Genomic DNA, 20,035 nt, shown 5'->3' on the forward strand with positions numbered 1-20,035 from the left:
AGACAGAGGTCTGATAAATTACTGTAATTGAGCCGAGAGGGCCAAGACTTTGTAACTATTATTATATTGAAGAAATTGATTCAGTGTGCGACTGTGTGTTAATTCTGGTGAAGACTCTCGTTTACCTCTGTGACTCTGCGTTCTGAAACTTAATCGGATATTTCTCTATTTTCCAATTTTAATTGTAAATCTCAATGTTTATGTGTTAGTCGCGGTCATTTAGTATCAACTACAGGGTAGGAGAGCACGGAAATTCTTGATCGTGGTTGGAGACCCACACTCATTCCTGGCTGTCGATCTCAATTTCAAACTTTTAGGTCACAGTCAATGGCGGGGGTTAGGCCTGTTTTTAACCTGTGTGCTAGTTGAAGACCTGCCAGCCGTAGGATTTGATGGCCTCTATTATCCAACGGATATGAAGTCACCAAGTGTTCGGATTCTAATTCCAAAGACGGACCCGAACTTTTATAGATCAAGGATTTATAATCCTTATCAGCGCTGTAAGAGCGGTTAAGCGTCGCGCAAGTTCCCCGGCCGATATTGTTGTGAACCATTAGATCCAACGCGCTTTGATCAATGGTGGAGGATCAACGGAATGTTTTTTTGATCAAGGTGAGTGATGACCATTAGATTTGGAGAGAAGAGATTCACGGCGTAGAGTGAAGCACTTGTTTACAAAGGAAAAGTCAACGTGGGACCCTCAGTGTAAGGTAAGCCACATACAGAATCCGCTATAACGCATCTAATTGGTTATAAAGTAACCAATAGTCTATTTTTAAGACTAGCACCTTGATTTCATCCCATACAAGGATTTCTTCAATCTACAAATATAGTCTTCATCTTTTAATAATAGGAATCCTTTTGGTTGTTCTATAAATACTTCTTCTTCTAACTCCCCATTAAGAAAGGTTGATTTTACATCCATTTAATACACTTTGATTCTTTTGGAGCATGCAAAGGCTAATAACATTTTGATTTCTTCCGTTCTGGCTACTGAAGAAATTTTTTCTTCAAAGTCTATCCTTTCATGTTGGGCATATCCTTTGCAAACTAGACTTGATTTGTTTCTAGTCACCTTTCTATATTTATTTAGTTTGTTTCTGAAGACCCATTTTGTACCGATCCCATTTTTGTTCTTAGGTCTTGAAACAAGTTCCCATGTCTCATTCTTCTCAATTTGATTTAGTTCTTCTTCCATGGCCTTGATCCAATGTTCCTCATTTCTAGCTTCCTCAAAGTACTTACTTGGTTCCATTGTGGACAATAGTGATAGATTCCCTTGCTATGATGTTTGTACTGGTTTTCTTCTTCTAATTTCTACTCATGCACTCTTCTCCCCAATGATTTGTTCTAGGGGATTATTCTTTTGATACCAATGTTTAGGTGTCCTGGAAGGTGTCTGAAAATCATGTTGATTATATTCTTCTTCTTGTTCTGCCTTTAGCTACTTCTCTTCTTGGTGTTCGTCTTCTTCTTTTCCTTCCTCTTGCTTTGGTTCTTCCTCCTCATTTTGTGCATCTAATTCCATGAAGAGCGCACTCTATTGGAATCATGGTCACTATCATCATCTTCATCATATGAGTTATTATCTTCTCTTAAATAGATACTTTTCTTGAAGAATATTCCCTTGTTCTTTCCTTTGTTTCTTTTCTTTCTTACAAATTTCTTCTTCAACACTACCTGACCCCTTTGCAAAAGGAAATTTAGAAGCATAATGGCCAATTCTATCACATTCAAAGCATTTTAAAGGAAACTTAACTTTATATTTTCCAGCTCCTCTTTTCAACTTTCTCACAAAGTTGGCTTCTTCTTCATTATCTAAATCATCACTACAACTAGAGCTTGTTTTTTACTTGTGCTTGTTCTTCCTTGTCTTCTTGGTGACCTTGAAAGTTGTTTCCATTTCAGATGGATTTTCCTGTTATGTCCTCATTTCATATGCTATAAGAATTCCATGTAGTCCATCCATACTTTGCATAGCTAGATCTTGTTTTTCTTCTAAAGCTGAGATTTTAGAATCAAATCTTATTGGAAGAGATCTTAATATCTTTTGAATGATGACTGCATCTATGATCTTCTCTCCTATTCCTCTCATAGTATTCATGATCTCATCAACCCATAGAAAGGTTGTTACAATGTCTTTATCTTCAGGTGTTCAAATTCTTCTCTATAAGTTTGAAGTTTGTCTCCTTTGACCTTTTCGTCTCCTTCATACACATTCTTGAGCTTGTCCCAGATTTCCTTTGTTAATGTAAGGACCATATCCAGACTATATACATATCTTCTTCTTTTTTTAAATCACAGCAAAAAGCAACTAGAAGAGAAACACATTAGGAATTCATTTCAAGAAACATATCATAACATTTACATACATTTAACTAAGACCAAAATAGTATTGCAACACATATGTACCGTTCACCAGAAGACGAGACTCCGTTTGCTTTGTTGTTGCTAGTATTCCTTTGTTGTCGGAAACCTCCGTGAATAAATGGCGATGTACTTGATCCGAATGCGATGACCCACCGGTTAACCTCCCAGCCTACTCCTTGGGTACTCTTCTTCCCCGCGGACCCCCGAGCTGCAATGGGGTTGTACAATGGAGAATTGCAATAGCTGGTAGAGGAGAGCACTCCTTGGCTCAAGAGTCCCCTCTCTAAAATCCTCTACCTCACCAAACTCACTATAGGATCATAATCACTGCTTTGACATCATCTCATCCATCCAACAATAGGGTTTCCAAAATTCCCTTCTCCCATGGCTTGCCCCTTCTTTTATAAGAGTCCTCATAGATGACACTTGGCATGTCATGCATAATTATATATTTTTTTTAATTTAATAGCTTGATTATTCACCTACCCATGTGTCACTCTCTCATCAAGGGTCACCCAAAATTATTTACTTAACTTTTTATTTAAAACTAATATTTTCCTCACCTCACAAGATTCCTATTTCTTCTCCTAGTTGTCTCTTTATCCCCCCCCCTTTTTATTCCTTAATTTGTGTTCATTACTTGAAGTCCATTAATGAGTTAAGATTTTATCCCCAATCTACTCCCTAATTTAACTCAGGTTATCTCTTAGATGTATATTCTTATGTTGGTTGTTGCCACATGGAGGTTCTCTACATTTCTCTAAATTTAATTTATTATTCTTATTTTAATTCACCTTCTTATTTTCTTAATTAGGTTTAATTAGTTTAGGATTAATCTTTATCCTTACAATTATATCCCTCTTTCTCCTTTTACCTAATTACACCACATAATCTACCTAGCATTTTCCAACATGGGAAGGGTAGAATTTTTTTAAGGTAATCTATTTTATTATTTCCTATGATCCTCTTAACCCAAGTTTTATTTTTGATATAATTACCTCGGTTTCTAACATCATTTCCCCTTGTAAATTTACCTAGTTTTCATTTCATGGTTATATTTATTAATTAATTTACTTTTAATGATTCCAAGGTGCCAAGTTTGGGTCGTGCCCTTCAAGAACTTCCCTTGAAGCTCCAAGGGTGCCACGCATAACAATTTATTTGTGATGTCAAGGGTGCAAAGTTGGTCGTGCCCTTCAAGAAAGTCCCTTGAAGTTCCAAGGGTGCCGCGCCTAACATTTTATTTGCGATGCCAAGGGTGCCAAGTTGGTCGTGTCCTTCAAGAAATTCCTTTGAAGTTCCAAGGGTGCCACGCCACTTTCCCTTCAAGCATTCAGTGACTACGAGGGGAAAATATAGGTGCAACATCATAGACCGCTATCATCTCTTATGTTGCCTGCTATAGTGAGACTAATGGTGTCGGGGGTCAAGGATTTCGCCTTGATGCGCACCCCTCGATAAAATCCTCATGAGCGACCCAACTTGGGGACCTGCCCTCATGGCATCGTGATCTTCAAGGCGAAGGTGTTTCAACCCTTCCAGCCCAAGTCACGACGGGAGTGCTAGTGGGTGAGATCAGGGACACTGTCCCACCCCTCCCATGTAGTTCCATCCACTTGTACAACCCCATCACCCATATGTGAGTCATTTGGTCAAGCAACTAATTTGTGCCTGCAACCATTAACATATCATCATAATATAGTTAAACATATATGGCAGATTCCAAGATCGACTTAGACTTTCAAAGATAAAATAATATGAATTTTCATCAAACCAGGTGTCATCAACTTGTCATATGCGAGTGCCTCTGATGGTTTCCTGCCATACTCAATAATCATTAGTAACAAGGTTTTTCAATGTTAGTCATTGTCATAATAGCATCATTAACAATTCCTAATCATTCACATCATTGTCCATTGTAAGCCTGAACTAAAGAAAGTAGTCAACATAGGGGACACATCCATCATGGCTATCATCATTAAACATCAATGGAAACATACATGTTCATTAAGCTATCAACATCGTAACATCAATAGAAATATACCTATTCATCAAATTTATCATCATCATGCTTTTAGTAGAGAGCATACATATTCTTTACTACGCTCATCATCATAAATTCAAATAGAGACCAAACTTAACTATTTAATGTTGCAATCATCAGAATACTGATAGATAAGATACATAACCATTCATGCTATCATAATATCAATGGAAAGCATTCATAAACATCACAACCATGAATATCTCAATCGCTAATAATAGTGTCATGTGCCCGGATCCTCAACCTGAGGTCCTCCTAGAATAAAGTATCTAAGATAATGTCATATTAGGGTCAGAAAACTAGAGTGGGCACTACATACACCCACTCTTAACAATGAACTTCGTCCCGAAGTCCTTAGAACATAAAGGAAAAACGATGACACATATCCTAAGAACCCTTCCTGAAAATCTTGCTAACCTTCTGGTGGGCAAGCTATAATTTTCCCAAGGTATCTATACCATGAATTCCGTTATAACTAAAGGACTATATCTGTGGAACATTGCAGCCCAATTTTTTTATTTTTTTTTTACTAAGCAATAACAAGACAAGGGTAGGATAATCACAATCAAAATTCATCTCATGGTACAATTAATATATTATGCTTTCAACCAAGTAAAGTCGTCCACTCACTGTACTCCTGTAGCTTCCAATTATAGTCGTTCATTTCAAACTACGTCTACATGACGCTATAAGTGACAATGTCAGGTACACAAAGTGATTTGTATGATCATCATTGCATATGGTAGAGTTCACTGTCATAGATGTTGCAATAATATTGTCGTAGAAGAAAAGATCGTATAAATTATCCATACGTTTGATATTTTTCAAAAAGTTTAAATTCTAAGTTATCCCTTCTGATAATTCTGCAATATTTTCCCCAATATCTAAATAAGTGCCATTTTGGACCCTGGTGAGTATATTCCCTAAAATGATAATTGTAGCATTGTATTTAGGCCATATGCGGAAAAATGTCGAAAGAGGTGGACAAGTAAGAATAAGAAATTCAAATGGTGAACTTAAGCTCACAAGCTAGTAAAAGATGAAGGACTTTGATGTCAAAAGTGCTAAAAATTAAAATATTCTTATTAGCAATTGTAAATAAATAAATAATTAGATACATTACAAAGCAAGTGATTGTGCGTCAAGATGTAGTGTTCCATGAATAGTTCCTAGGAGTTCATCCAACCAAGAAACTCTTTGAAACATCACCACATTACTTACTTATAGATAATATCCTAGTAAGTAATGATGTTAGTGTCTCAACTAGTTAGAGATGATGTGGCACGTGACCTAGCAATGGAAGAATCTAAACATGCAGTCAATAATATATTGAGCATTGAATTGGGCATAAAGAAGAATACTCTAAATAAGGAAGTTATGCCTATCAAACAAAAACATACTTCCCAATCCGAGGAAGTTGTCTTCTATTTGCAAATGTGGGAAAATTTTGTTTTAGCTACATAAAAACTATCAAGAGGAATCAAATTGGTTATAACACCTACCACACCTCACCTATCAAGAAAGAGATAGTGACATCCTTGCTATCGCTCAAGTTTATCTCCAAAGAAAGATCCCAACCTTTTTCAAAGAAAACCCAAGGATACTTTTAAGTGATCACAACTTGTGACCAGTGACCACTCCACTTCACTTACTCATGCATAAATTATCAAATGATCATAGCAACCTATTGAAAATATGATATCCCAATTATAATATATTTTTATATCAATCACTGTATTTATGAAAACTATAATTTAATTCAAATTATTATTAACAATTTCAACACAAATTAATTTAATAATATTTTAAAACACACTCCTAATTTTTCATGTACCCATAAAAAGAAACATCCTTTTGCAATCAATATTTAATTATTGACTTCTCTTTAATACATACCAATATATAATAATAAAAAAAATCTATACAATTGATGTAAATATTAAATTTAACCAAGATATTACTACATAAAACATAATTTCCATATGTCAATTTATAATGTGGCACTTTTAACTTGTTATTAATTTTTAAAAGAATGGCTTGATTATGGTTAGAGCATTAAAATGCTTCACATCCAACCACTCATAAAGCCTAGACCAAGAAAATTTGCGTATGACGAAGTCAAGATTAAGTTTTTGGTATTATACGATGAAAAGACAACTTATTGAAATGATATGGAACTAGTTTCATTAGTCAAACTTATTTGTATGTTTTATTTTATTGTTATTAATTTCTGGTGATTGTTAATCATTAAATTGTTATAAATATATTAAGCAAACATGTGCATTGACCAGTGCATTTTAAGGATGAGTGCTTCTCAACTGTATGTTTCAATACCACCCTAAGCAAAGTCTCCAATTCTTTAATTTTAGCAATTCAATATGTGTATTAGAAATTGTAAAATAAATTCCATAATCCATTAATTCATAAATAAAGCTTCTTTTTCAATTGGTTAAATTCATTGAAAGGGTCCCATTGGTACTTGCCAGTGATATTTAGTGTCTTCATAGATTTGGTCCAAATTTTTATTGACTATTAATAAATGATTTTGCAAAAATCAAGTACTTTTATAGAATTAAATTTGTAATGTTTATCTAGAAAGCTTCTCACTCTTGGAATAGTTTTCAAATTATAGTAGTGTCTAGCATAAAATGAGTATGTTTGAGGTGCAAATCGTATGGACCAGTGCTATACTATATATATTTTTATAAAAATACCAAAACTATTTTTATAACTTCATAATTTTCGTTATAAGAGCAATTTTATGAACCACGATTTTATTCTCTAGAATACTTTTATATCTTCCCTCAATATTGATTAAAATGCTTACCTTTAAAAAAAAAAACACCCTACTAATATTCTAAGTTGTTTTGAAACCCATGTTTAAGTTTATTGTAATTCATGTTGCATAAATCTAAACATGGAAATCTCAAATTTCATATAAAATGAATTTTGTTCCCAACGTCATAAAGCATAATGTCACAAAGAAATGCAAATCTCAACTTTCATATAAAACGAATTTTGTTCCTAATGTCATAAAGCATAACGTCACAAATCATAACATCACAAAGAATTAGTCTAGATATATTAACATTGGTATTTTAAAATATTTGGACATAGCTTCAAAAATTAATTTAAAATATGCATTGGCCAAGAAACAATTAATTATTGTGAATTAATGGTTTTCATATTGGTCCAGAGACTGACTCATGAGGCTGCCGCTAATGCATGAAACATTCAAATCCTTGGAGATTCCCTACTAGTTATTCAATGAATGTGGAAGAAAATAACAATGGGTAATTTCACATTACAATAACTGTATAATATCAATTTTCTCACATATCCACAGGGACGGGAATAGGATTGTTGATGGACTTTCTAAAGATGGAACAAGGTTGGAACACAGAATCTAGTATGTTTCTAAACAGTGAGGGCATTGTCTCAGATTATACTCATGATGCATGGCTGTAAATCTGTTTTATTAGAGAATCTGGTGTGTTTCAGTAACTAGTCACATTACGGATTTGGTGGACTTTCAACAGTTCATAAAATTTCAGATGTATGCAAGGGTGCCGTCTAGTTTTTTTTTTTTTTTTTTTTTTTTTTTTAAATATTAGCTACAGACACTTCGTGTCACAGCTACGCCGATATTAATTGTAAATATATTTAAATTAGGTGGCAGATGGCGCATTACTCGTCTCTCAAAAGAATTTAATGCTTCCTGATTAAAGAAAAATTATGACATCATGTAATTACAGTACACTCCGCGTGATCACAGCCCCGCCGAAATTAACTACAAATACATACAGATTAAGCGGCAAATGATGGGTTACTCGTCTATCAAAAATTTAAATGCTTCCTGATTAAAGGAAATAGATGATATACCGTAATTGTAATTACAGACACTCCGCGCTGAAATTGAATAATACATACAAGTTAAGCGGTAGATGCTGGGTTACTCGTCTAAATTTAAATTCTTCCTGATTAAAGAAAATTGATGACCTACCCACGGCGTCACAGCCGCTCCGAGTTCTTGCTGATTACAGAAAATTTGATTACAAGACTGTCCCATTCAAGAATTGAAAGCCTAGTTTGTTAACAAGAATTATTTCTTACAAAAAAAAGCTTCCCAGAAATGTGTGCTTTGGGAGGTTTTAATTGATAATATTGCGGAGTATGCGCAAATAATATACACACCTACTGTTGGTATCGTCTGTCAAAACTACAGTGGTTTGTATAGACGGCCGACAGCATCCCATTAGACAAAGCCACCCTGAAAAAAAACGGGTAATAGGTAGAAATTTAAAGCAATGAAAAAAAGAAATATGAAGTTGATGGGACATGACCATACATCGAGAATGAAGGATGATGACGAAGCTCCACAATTAGCTTCGGACAAAGATAGTGAAGATGCTAATTCAGAAGAAGAGAATAGAAATAACCTTTCAGATGAAGAAAATCAAGATTTTGATTCGGAAGAAGAGGAGTTACAAGAGCATCTTGCAAACATTCCATTTGAAGAGCTTCAGAAAGTGCGCTCTGATGGTCGAGAATCAACCCTTTCTAAATTCAAGCATGATGCCAAACCCTCAAGAGCTAACAAAAACAGACCTATGGAAATGAGCAGCAAGAAGCCTGTTGGAAGGCTTAGGGAAGTTGTTCAAGGTCCAAAAAGGTAGTTCGAGATCCAAGATTCGAGTCTTTATGTGGCAATTTTGAAGAAGGCAGGTTCAGAAAAATATAGTTTTATCTTTGATGAAGAGCTTCCTAAAGAGCGAGAGAAGCTTCAGAAGATGTTAAAATCATCAGAGGACCCTAAGGCTGTTGGAGAAATAGAAAAACACTTGTCTTGGATTGATAATCAATTGCGAAAGGTGCAGGATGGCAAGAAACATTCTTCAAAATTGTCTGAACAATAAGAAAAAGGAGAAAGAAGCAGTGAAAAAAGAAAACGACCTTTATACCTCAAAAATCTGAGTTGAAAAATCTGAGGGCTATTTCAGTAGCCTTTTCTGGAATAATATCCTTCGGGGCAACGACTTTGAGATGGTGCCTGCACTCTCAGCAGAGAACTATATAGCCTCGCACTCTGCTTCTTGCAGCTTATTCGTCAGTGTGCACAGGTGCAAGCATCGTTTGGGGTTTTCTGTTTTATTAAGAACTTTTAATCGGAGTTAAACTAATCTGAGAGGCGGTGGTCATGGATTCTTCAAAGGATAGTTCTGGGAAAGGTGCGGGTGGGAGAAGGCGAGGAGAAAAGAAGTTAGTCTCCAAATCCACAAAATCGGCCTTCAATTCTCTGTTGCAAGAATTTGAAGGCACCTCAAGAAGGGCAGGTATGCTCAGCGAGTCGGCATGGGAGTTCCCGCGTATCTGACAGCCGTTATGGAGTATCTCACAACAGAGGTTCTTGAATTGGCTGGAAATGCGGCAAAGGATAACAAGAAGAATAGAATATCCTTGAGGGTGTCAGTTGTCAATGCCTTGGTGTTACTAGCCTATGATAATAAATTCTTCCCTGAATTCCACCGCAGTTGTCTCTTTGCAGGTTCTTATCTTGCCACGCCATCTTTTCCGGAAAATTTAAAGCAGTTAATAAACTGTCACTAACTCCATCAAAGCATGAGATCAGAGGTCCATTGTGACGAAGAAAATCTTTGAAGACGTAATTGTTTTAATTTGGATTAAAAGGGAATGTTCATTGGATGATGAAAACTTGATACGTTGTGGTTTTGGTAACTATTATTTATTTATTTATTAATCATTGCCATCTGCAGTTTTAAAAATTAAAAACTATCGTTTCATCTTTTCACAATGAATGTTTTTGAGAAGAGAGTCCAAGTGGAAGATTGGATGATGAGACGTAAGGATATGAGAGTCCTGCCATTTATTGGTTTTGTTAATTTTCACCAGAAAAGGAAGCATAAATATAATTTACAGAAAAATATGATTCTCTTAAGGCCAGTGGCAAACTTGAAGCTTTCCTCTCCAAGAGAAGACGCAAAAATGCAGCCAAAGACCATCGCTATGTGCCATATCGTAGGCCGGAGAACACAAATTAGTTTTAATGTGATCCCCTTCTCATCAGTTTTGGATTTAGAGGATGCATGGTAAAATTCTCATAGAATTTCCGTTCAATTTGCAGAGGGCTACCAAGATAAAGATGCCGGAGAGCTTCATCGTATGTCTCTGAAAGAAGACTCGGTTTCTGTGTACCATTGACCGAGTTTCATTCCAGGAAAGAGGGTGTTGTCATCTCCCTTTTTGTGGGCCGATTCTTAGTAGTTAAGAGGTCGAGTTATTTAGCTATGAAGGATGAGTTAGCTCTCATTGCCAGCTGAACAAAGCAACCTCCAAAATCTGTGCGTACCAACCTTCATAAGGGTTCGAACTGGAGTTTTGAGGGGTGATAAGACAACCCAGCTTGTGGTGGGTTTTGAAGCTACCGAAAGGGAGGAGGTATTTCTGGTTATCAGGCCATATGGAACAACTGCGCACATGGAATTAATTTCTGAATATATGTTCACTGTTGTAGAGTTGGCGTTCTTCACCAAATCATCTAATATACCCAGATATGTTGCAGGAGTATTACCAGTCATCTGGGTTCTATGCTTCTCATCTGGAGTCAAATTAAATTAAGTATACCCATAGCACATTGTTCTCAAACTGTTTGATTAAATGTTTCACTGGAAAAGATGCATTAACTAAAAAAAATCAGTACTTCTTGGAGCCATTTCACAAGAAGGAATCTCACAATCACGGATGGAAGAGGACTAGTTCTCTTATTCTTTTTGGCCGAGTTCTGTTCAGGATATACCTTTCAATTGAATTGTGGAGTTCGAGTTGTGTAGAAAGGGACTGGTTCATTATTGAGATGCCTGCAGCTGAGTTTGTAAACTAGAAGGAATAAGTTTTCTCCCTGTCCACGAGCAACATCATCAACTCCTGATAAAACGAGTTCTGGACAGCATACTCTAAAATGGGACGTATTTTATTTTGGGCTGAGCATATGAGTTTGTTTCCTTTTGCTGTGCGTACAAGGCAAAACCGTGAAGTCCTTTCTCAGTAAATATTCGTTGGAGTGAGTAAAAATACAGGGCAAAATCGCACAGAGGAACTATCCTGAGATGTATCAGACTACTCCCCAAAAGAGTGTTATTTCCATGAAACAGCCTAAAATATCCCATGTTTCCAACGCTGGTGCCGATTACCAAACATTGTGAAGATATAGCGCAGTGGATTAGCGCATTCGACTTCGGATCAACAGGTCGTTTGTTCGACTCCCACTGTGGTCGATTTGTTGTGTGGCTCTCACGTTATAAATCTCTGAGAATTGAAGGTTGTGGATTACGAAATGATGATTGTTGGGATGTAGGTCGTGGGTTCGATCCCCACATATGGTCGATTTGTTTTAAAAAAATCAAAGAAGGAAACTGTAAATGTACACACACATCATACTCTGTATGCTAAATTCTGGCAAGCCCGATGAAGGGGTTGCTTCACTTTGAAAGCAGTATGATGTGTCGTACGCTGTATTTTAAAAACTCTGCCACGCCACTCAATCATTCACCATATCCATCCAATTAATTCCGATTAATGCTCGACCCTCGATTTGTACTATGCTAACGAAGCCTAAACTGATGGGCCATATATACCAGAGAAAGAAATAACTGACGCTGAAGGTTCGCCTTATCTGGATGATCACGGATTTGTCATCTAAGTTATAGGAAGTCACTTTTTACAAATTACCTGATTCATGTTTGTGGTTGGATTCGTAAAAGATATCCACAGTGGAAAAGAATAAATTTACTAACATTTCGAATTAAATTTAAAAAAAGAGAGTAAATTTTACTTTTTTTTTTTTTTTTGAAACTTGAGTAATTTGATTTTAGAGAAATACCCACATATAGCAAACAAAACTAGTTATGCATGCATGGGCCCATAGGCCTCAAGGGTTCAACTTGTGCTCTGATACCAAGTGTAAGGACCATATCCAGACTATATACATATCTTCTTCTTTTTTTAAATCACAGCAAAAAGCAACTAGAAGAGAAACACATTAGGAATTCATTTCAAGAAACATATCATAACATTTACATACATTTAACTAAGACCAAAATAGTATTGCAACACATATGTACCGTTCACCAGAAGACGAGACTCTATTTGCTTCGTTGTTGCTAGTATTCCTTTGTTGTCGGAAACCTCCGTGAATAAATGGCGATGTACTTGATCCAAATGTGATGACCCACTGGTTAACCTCCCAACCTACTCCTTGGGTACTCTTCTTCCCCGCAGACCCCCGAGCTGCAATGGGGTTGTACAATGGAGAATTGCAATAGCTGGTAGAGGAGAGCACTCCTTGGCTCAAGAGTCCCCTCTCTAAAATCCTCTACCTCACCAAACTCACTATAGGATCGTAATCACTGCTTTGACATCATCTCATCCATCCAACAATAGGGTTTCCCAAAAAAGTCCCTTCTCCCATGGCTTGCCCCTTCTTTTATAAGAGTCCTCATAGATGACACTTGGCATGTCATGCATAATTATATATTTTTTTTAATTTAATAGCTTGATTATTCACCTACCCATGTGTCACTCTCTCATCAAGGGTCACCCAAAATTATTTACTTAACTTTTTATTTAAAACTAATATTTTCCTCACCTCACAAGATTCCTATTTCTTCTCCTAGTTGTCTCTTTATCCCCCACCTTTTTATTCCTTAATTTGTGTTCATTACTTGAAGTCCATTAATGAGTTAAGATTTTATCCCCAATCTACTCCCTAATTTAACTCATGTTATCTCTTAGATGTATATTCTTATGTTGGTTGTTGCCACATGGAGGTTCTCTACATTTCTCTAAATTTAATTTATTATTCTTATTTTAATTCACCTTCTTATTTTCTTAATTAGGTTTAATTAGTTTAGGATTAATCTTTATCCTTACAATTATATCCCTCTTTCTCCTTTTACCTAATTACACCACATAATCTACCTAGCATTTTCCAACATGGGAAGGGTAGAATTTTTTTAAGGTAATCTATTTTATTATTTCCTATGATCCTCTTAACCCAAGTTTTATTTTTGATATAATTACCTCGGTTTCTAACATCATTTCCCCTTGATGTAAATTTACCTAGTTTTCATTTCTTGGTTATATTTATTAATTAATTTATTTTTAATGATTCCAAGGTGCCAAGTTTGGGTCGTGCCCTTCAAGAACTTCCCTTGAAGCTCCAAGGGTGCCACGCCTAACAATTTATTTGTGATGTCAAGGGTGCAAAGTTGGTCATGCCCTTCAAGAAAGTCCCTTGAAGTTCCAAGGGTGTCACGCCTAACATTTTATTTGTGATGCCAAGGGTGCCAAGTTGGTCGTGCCCTTCAAGAAATTCCTTTGAAGTTTCAAGGGTGCCACGCCACTTGCCCTTCAAGCATTCAGTGACTACGAGGGGAAAATATAGGTGCAACATCATAGACCGCTATCATCTCTTATGTTGCCTACTATAGTGAGACTAATGGTGTCGGGGATCAAGGATTCTGCCTTGATGCGCGCCCCCCAGTAAAATCCTCATGAGCGACCCAACTTGGGGACCTGCCCTCATGGCATCGTGATCTTCAAGGCGAAGGTGTTTCAACCCTTCCAGCCCAAGTCACGACAGGAGTGCTAGTGGGTGAGATTAGGGACACTGTCCCACCCCTCCCATGTAGTTCCATCCACTTGTACAACCCCATCACCCATATGTGAGTCATTCGGTCAAGCAACTAATCTGTGCCTGCAACCATTAACATATCATCATAATATAGTTAAACATATATGGCAGATTCCAAGATCGACTTAGACTTTCAAAGATAAAATAATATGAATTTTCATCAAACCAGGTGTCATCAACTCGTCATATGCGAGTGCCTCTGATGGTTTCCTGCCATACTCAATAATCATTAGTAACAAGGTTTTTCAATGTTAGTCATTGTCATAATAGCATCATTAACAATTCCTAATCATTCACATCATTGTCCATTGTAAGCCTGAACTAAAGAAAGTAGTCAACATAGGGGACACATCCATCATGGCTATCATCATTAAACATCAATGGAAACATACATGTTCATTAAGCTATCAACATCGTAACATCAATAGAAATATACCTATTCATCAAATTTATCATCATCATGCTTTTAGTAGAGAGCATACATATTCTTTACTACGCTCATCATCATAAATTCAAATAGAGACCAAACTTAACTATTTAATGTTGCAATCATCAGAATACCGATAGATAAGATACATAACCATTCATGCTATCATAATATCAATGGAAAGCATTCATAAACATCACAACCATGAATATCTCAATCGCTAATAATAGTGTCATGTGCTCGGATCCTCAACCTGAGGTCCTCCTAGAATAAAGTATCTAAGATAATGTCATATTAGGGTCAGAAAACTAGAGTGGGCACTACAGTTAATTCACAATGCATAACCTTGAAAAACTAATTATCACGCCAGCCCTCCTAGAATGGCATACATAGCCTTTGAATTACTTTCATAGTCTTCTTCCAACTAGATTTGTTGTAGTATAGGTTAGTACCTTGTATTCATTTAGAACAATTTTCCAAAAATCAACTCCTTGTGCTTCTAAGAACAATCTTATCCTTATGTTGCATAAGGCATAATTTTGTTCATCAAACAATCGCAATCCATGTTTTGTGTATTCTTCTTGTTTTTTCATGAGTCTTACTGAGATCTACCTTCCAATGGTCAAATTATTTTTGTAGGAACCCGATCTAACACCAATTGTTGGAATATTTAGCAATACTAATAGGGGGTGGATTAATATTAACAAATTTTAACTTCAAAAACTTGTAAATGCATCCACAAATATAAAGCAAAGAACATAAATATACATAGCATAGAGATTTTTACGTGAAATCCCAAGCGGGAGAAAACCATAGAATTCTTTTCTTAATGTATATCTAGAGTACATTCAAATTTATTAGCACCAAATGAAAGGAAGAACCAACTCCCTAGTTTATCGACACCAAATTTTTGATTTGTCAACACCAACTGAAAGGAAGAACTAACTCCTCAGTTTGTCAGCACCAACTCGCTGAAGCACAACATCTCAAATAACCACTTTACAGGAATTCAATCAATTAGGATAGACAAAGATCTTATAAGATTATGGATAGAAGAATGTGAGATAAAAAATACATAATATCATGAATATTAAACTAATTTTAAAAACACTGTGTGTTGGGAGACATAATAAGCATGAAAATTTAGCAATCACATAACGTACTCATATTCACCATATGAATTTTGCTACAAATGGGACTTATGTTGGAAACAAATTGAATCTTTCATAAAATAACTTTCAATAATGTTAATTTCATACATATATGAATAGGGAAGTAGTACCCAATAATCATTCTCCAAATATGTTCATGTTAAACCCGATATAAGGTCCATGTAACCATAAAACCCCTTATTAATCCCTAGATATCAATTGATTATATTCTATTGCTATATTGCTATGTAGGCTATAACCTATCATGGTCCCATTTTATTATAATTGTTCCCTTTGTCTCCTATATATATTATAAGGAAACCTAGTCTTAAAATCATTAAATTGTGTCTTCTAAATTGTATTCATTGCAAAAGGAGTTTCCCCTTTGAACAAGATTATAATGATTGGTTTTTTATCATTTTTAAGGTGCAAGATCATAACATTTGGTATCATAGTTCATGATCCTAGGGTTTTCCTACTTTAAACAGACCATCATGCAATTTTTGCTATAAATTTTATTGAGAAGTTTTCGATAGTGAAAACTTGGAAAATAATAAGAATAAATATCAAGTAACATCTGGTTTAAATTCCAGATCTTGGTTTCCTATATTTTTTAAGAGATACTTTAAGAATTTAGGGTTCCTAAATGCTCCTGAAATCAATTTCAAACAAATTATTTTGGAATTTTCACTATAATTTTTTTTCTTCTGAGATTTCATAAATTAAAACTTGGATCATATTGAGGAGAAATATCAGTGAACATCTGGTTTAAATTTTATATCTTAGTTCTTTATAATTTCAATATATTCTCTAAGGAAGTTATAGTTATTGAATGCTCCTGAAATTTGTTTCAAACATGTCAGTTTAGAATTTTCATAATTTTTTTTTTTGTGGGAGGTTTTAGTTAATGAAACTTGGATAATATTAAGGAGAAATATTTAGAGACATATAGATCAAATTCATAATTTGTTTCACTATAATTTTGAAGTTATGCCCTGTGGAAGTTAGGGTTTGTGAACAATCTTGAAATAAATTTTAAACATGCCAACTTGGTATTATGTTATAACTTCTTTTCTGGGATTTTTCAAACTGTGAAATACTCAAGGATCTTAGGAGACATACAAAAGCACCTACAATACAAATTTTAGAATTATATTTGAAGAATTGGACATGTGGCATGCTATACAAGTTTTTTAAAAGTTAACAAGTTTTGGGAAAGTTACCACTTTCACTTGGCATATCAAATTCTAGTCACACCAATGGAATTCCATAAAAAACATATTAGAGTGTTACAGACCAAAGTTTTAGATCTAGGACTCAAATCTCATATATATAAAGAAAAACTTCACCAATTCAAATATTCTCTAATTTAAGTTTTTGAAGGTACACAATTTACAAGTAACCTAACTAATGATTAGGAGATTCATTTTTTTGTGACCGAAAGTTGTGATAATGAGGAGTATTATTATTATTTTCCAACATGTCTCCAAAGAAAGCTACTACACAAATTAAACCTATTGAAGGCTCATATTAGACTCATGAAGAATGTGAAGACATAGAATTTAGGTTATCTCAATTAGAGAAGATAGTTAGTGAAATAGATGGTAGTATATTGAAAAAGGTGTATTTAAAAGGAATACAAAATTGCATGTGACCATGGAAAATCTTCTCTTAGAGAGGCTTCCTAAAAGGATCCAAGGAAATAATGAAAACAAGGAGAACCATTGTGTTGAAAATCAATCACCTATGGGAAATATTTTATCACAATTGGAGAGAACAAATATTGAATCACATAACCATAATCATGAATTTTCAATCCAAGATCAACATCATCAGGGCTTCACGTCAACACCAAGGAGCTACTACATTCTGAAGATTGATATGAGGAAATTTCATGGTAATGATCCTATAACATGGGTATTTTAGATGGAGCAATACTTTGGTATACAAGAAATGGAAACTTTACAAAATGTAAATATTGCATCCGTGTTTTTAGAATAAGACCAACATGTATGGTATCAATGGCTTCGTGAAAGGAAAGATGATTTGCTTATTGTTGGCATTATGATTCAGGTGTTGTCCTTGATGGCAAACCCATTCAGGTGATAAATCAAGAAGGACGCAGGTAATATGTTCAGCAAGTGCGTCCCCGCAGGTATACCATACAGAACCCGCGTCCAGGGACGCTGGCCAGCCGTTCAGGAGGTGCGTCCGCCCAGTGCACACATTTCAAGGCAGAGAAAAGCACGTGGGGGTTTCTTGTGTGGTATCTAGCCGACGGTTTTGTGTTTCTATGGTGTCGGCTCGTGGTATTGTTCCATGTTTTGGGGAGAAGCTTGCCTATATAAAGCAAAGGAGTTCATTTGGATTTATCATCATCTTGGTTGATTATCTTTTGGTGAGATCTAGTCCAGATCTATGAAGGCGAATCTTCTAATGGACTGTGATCTCTATGGCGCATGATCAGATCTGTGGATCTGAGTGTTTGGGTTGGTTCTGAAGTCCTCATATCTTTTATATCTGAAGGGACGCAGGTTCAGTGAAGGGAAAGTGCGCCGGGACGCAGTACAGTAAAGGCTCAGGTGCGTCTCTGAGGCAAAGGACGCGGCGCGACTGTGTTATTGGGTGCGTCTCTGAAGCAAAAGACGCGGCGCGATAGTGTTTCTGGGTGCGCCGGTCGCAGCAAAGCATAGAGGAACAGTGCGTCTGCACGCAGAACAGCGGAAGGTAGACTGCGTCCAGTCGCAGGCCACAGAAAGAAAATATGCGTCCCTGTCTTAAGATGATCTGTTGACTGTATATTTCTGTTCATAAGGTGTTCTGGGTTATTTTTGTAATTACTGATCTGATATCTGTAGTGGACTGTATCTGTTGTATACTTGTTGATCATTTGATTCTTCATGAAAAGAAGTAGGGGGTTGTAGCTCCCTTCCAGGAGAGACTGGAAAACGAGAGAGAGTTGTAGCTCTCTGCAGGTTGTAGCCTGCGTGCTGGTAAAGGACTGCACCAGTACAAAATCATTGTAAAAAGAATTTCTTGAAAGAAGATAGAGACATATTGCAGCAGGTGGTTTTCTCCCGCATTGGGTTTCCACCTTACATCTTGTGTTCTTTGGTGTGACTGTCTATTTTCTTTATTCATGCTCATTATTTTATGGTACTGATATGCAAGAATAATTCAAAAGATCAAATAAGGAAGATTTGGTAAATTGCTGATAATACTGATTCACCCCCCCTCTCAGTATTATTTCCAACAATTGGTATCAGAGCAGGTTCTTCAGAAAAGCTTGATCGCTTGAAGGTAGATCATTCATCATGAGCAACTACGAGAGAGAAGCATCAATCAGGCCACCAGTTTTTGATGGGACAAACTTCAATTATTGGAAGGTAAGAGTTACTGCATATCTTCAATCTCTTGGTACTGAAGTTTGGGACATTGTAGAAACAGGCTATGCTTTTCCTTCAGCTACTCCTACAGATCCAGCTGAGAAAAAGAAGTATGAAACAAATGCAAAAGCAGTCAGTACTTTATTAGGAAGTATATCCCAAACAGAATTCATGAAGGTAATGCACTTCAAATCAGCAAAAGAAATATGGGACAAAATGATCACAAGCTATGAAGGAGATGAACAGGTAAAACAAGCCAAACTTCAAACTCTCAGAATTCAATATGAGACTCTCAAGATGTATAATGATGAAAGTGTGGCTAATTATTTTCTTCGAGTAGATGAGATTGTAAATTGTATGAAAAATTTGGGTGAAGAAGTAAAGGAGTCTCTAGTAGTTCAAAAGATTCTAAGATCATTATCCCCCAAGTTTGAATCCAAAGTATCTGCAATAGAAGAAAAAGAAAATCTCTGTGTTCTTACTATGTCTCAGCTACATGGAATTCTAACTGCTTATGAAATGAGAAAGGGAGGACCATCAGATAGAAGGGAGGCTGCTTTTAAAGCATCAGGCAAAGAAGATTACTATGAAGCAAGCCATGATCCAGAAGAAGAGGAAGAAGAATCAAATTTTGTCAGAAATCTTCAAAGAGGTTCTGGAAGGTTCAGAGGTAAGCTACCTTTCAAATGCTTTGCTTGTGGAAGAGTAGGTCATTATGCTGCAAAATGCTCTTATAAGGATAAAGGAAAGGAACCAGTTAGATGGAACAAGAAACAAAGCGCAAATAAGAAAAGCTACTACACCCATGAAGATAGTGATGGCTTATCAAACAGTGATGAAGATGAACAAGGTAATAAATATAGGTTGTTAATGGCATTTGAAGATGATGATTATGAGGATGCTGTAGATGTGGATAACCTTTATGATGAAATTACTAGACTCAAGAGA

At 35.9% G+C, this 20,035-nt stretch overlaps 1 pseudogene; it reads left to right on the plus strand.

Moving 5' to 3' along the window:
- The first annotated feature begins 8,663 nt into the window (after nt 1-8,663).
- On the plus strand, nt 8,664-9,353 carry LOC149155775 (uncharacterized; annotated as a pseudogene).
- The last annotated feature ends 10,682 nt before the right edge of the window (nt 9,354-20,035 follow it).

The sequence above is a fragment of the Pinus tabuliformis genome, chromosome 9, assembly GCF_031772625.1.
Source record: "Pinus tabuliformis cultivar Carrire ecotype Pingquan chromosome 9, CPIR1, whole genome shotgun sequence".
Classification (NCBI taxonomy): Eukaryota; Viridiplantae; Streptophyta; class Pinopsida; order Pinales; family Pinaceae; genus Pinus; species Pinus tabuliformis.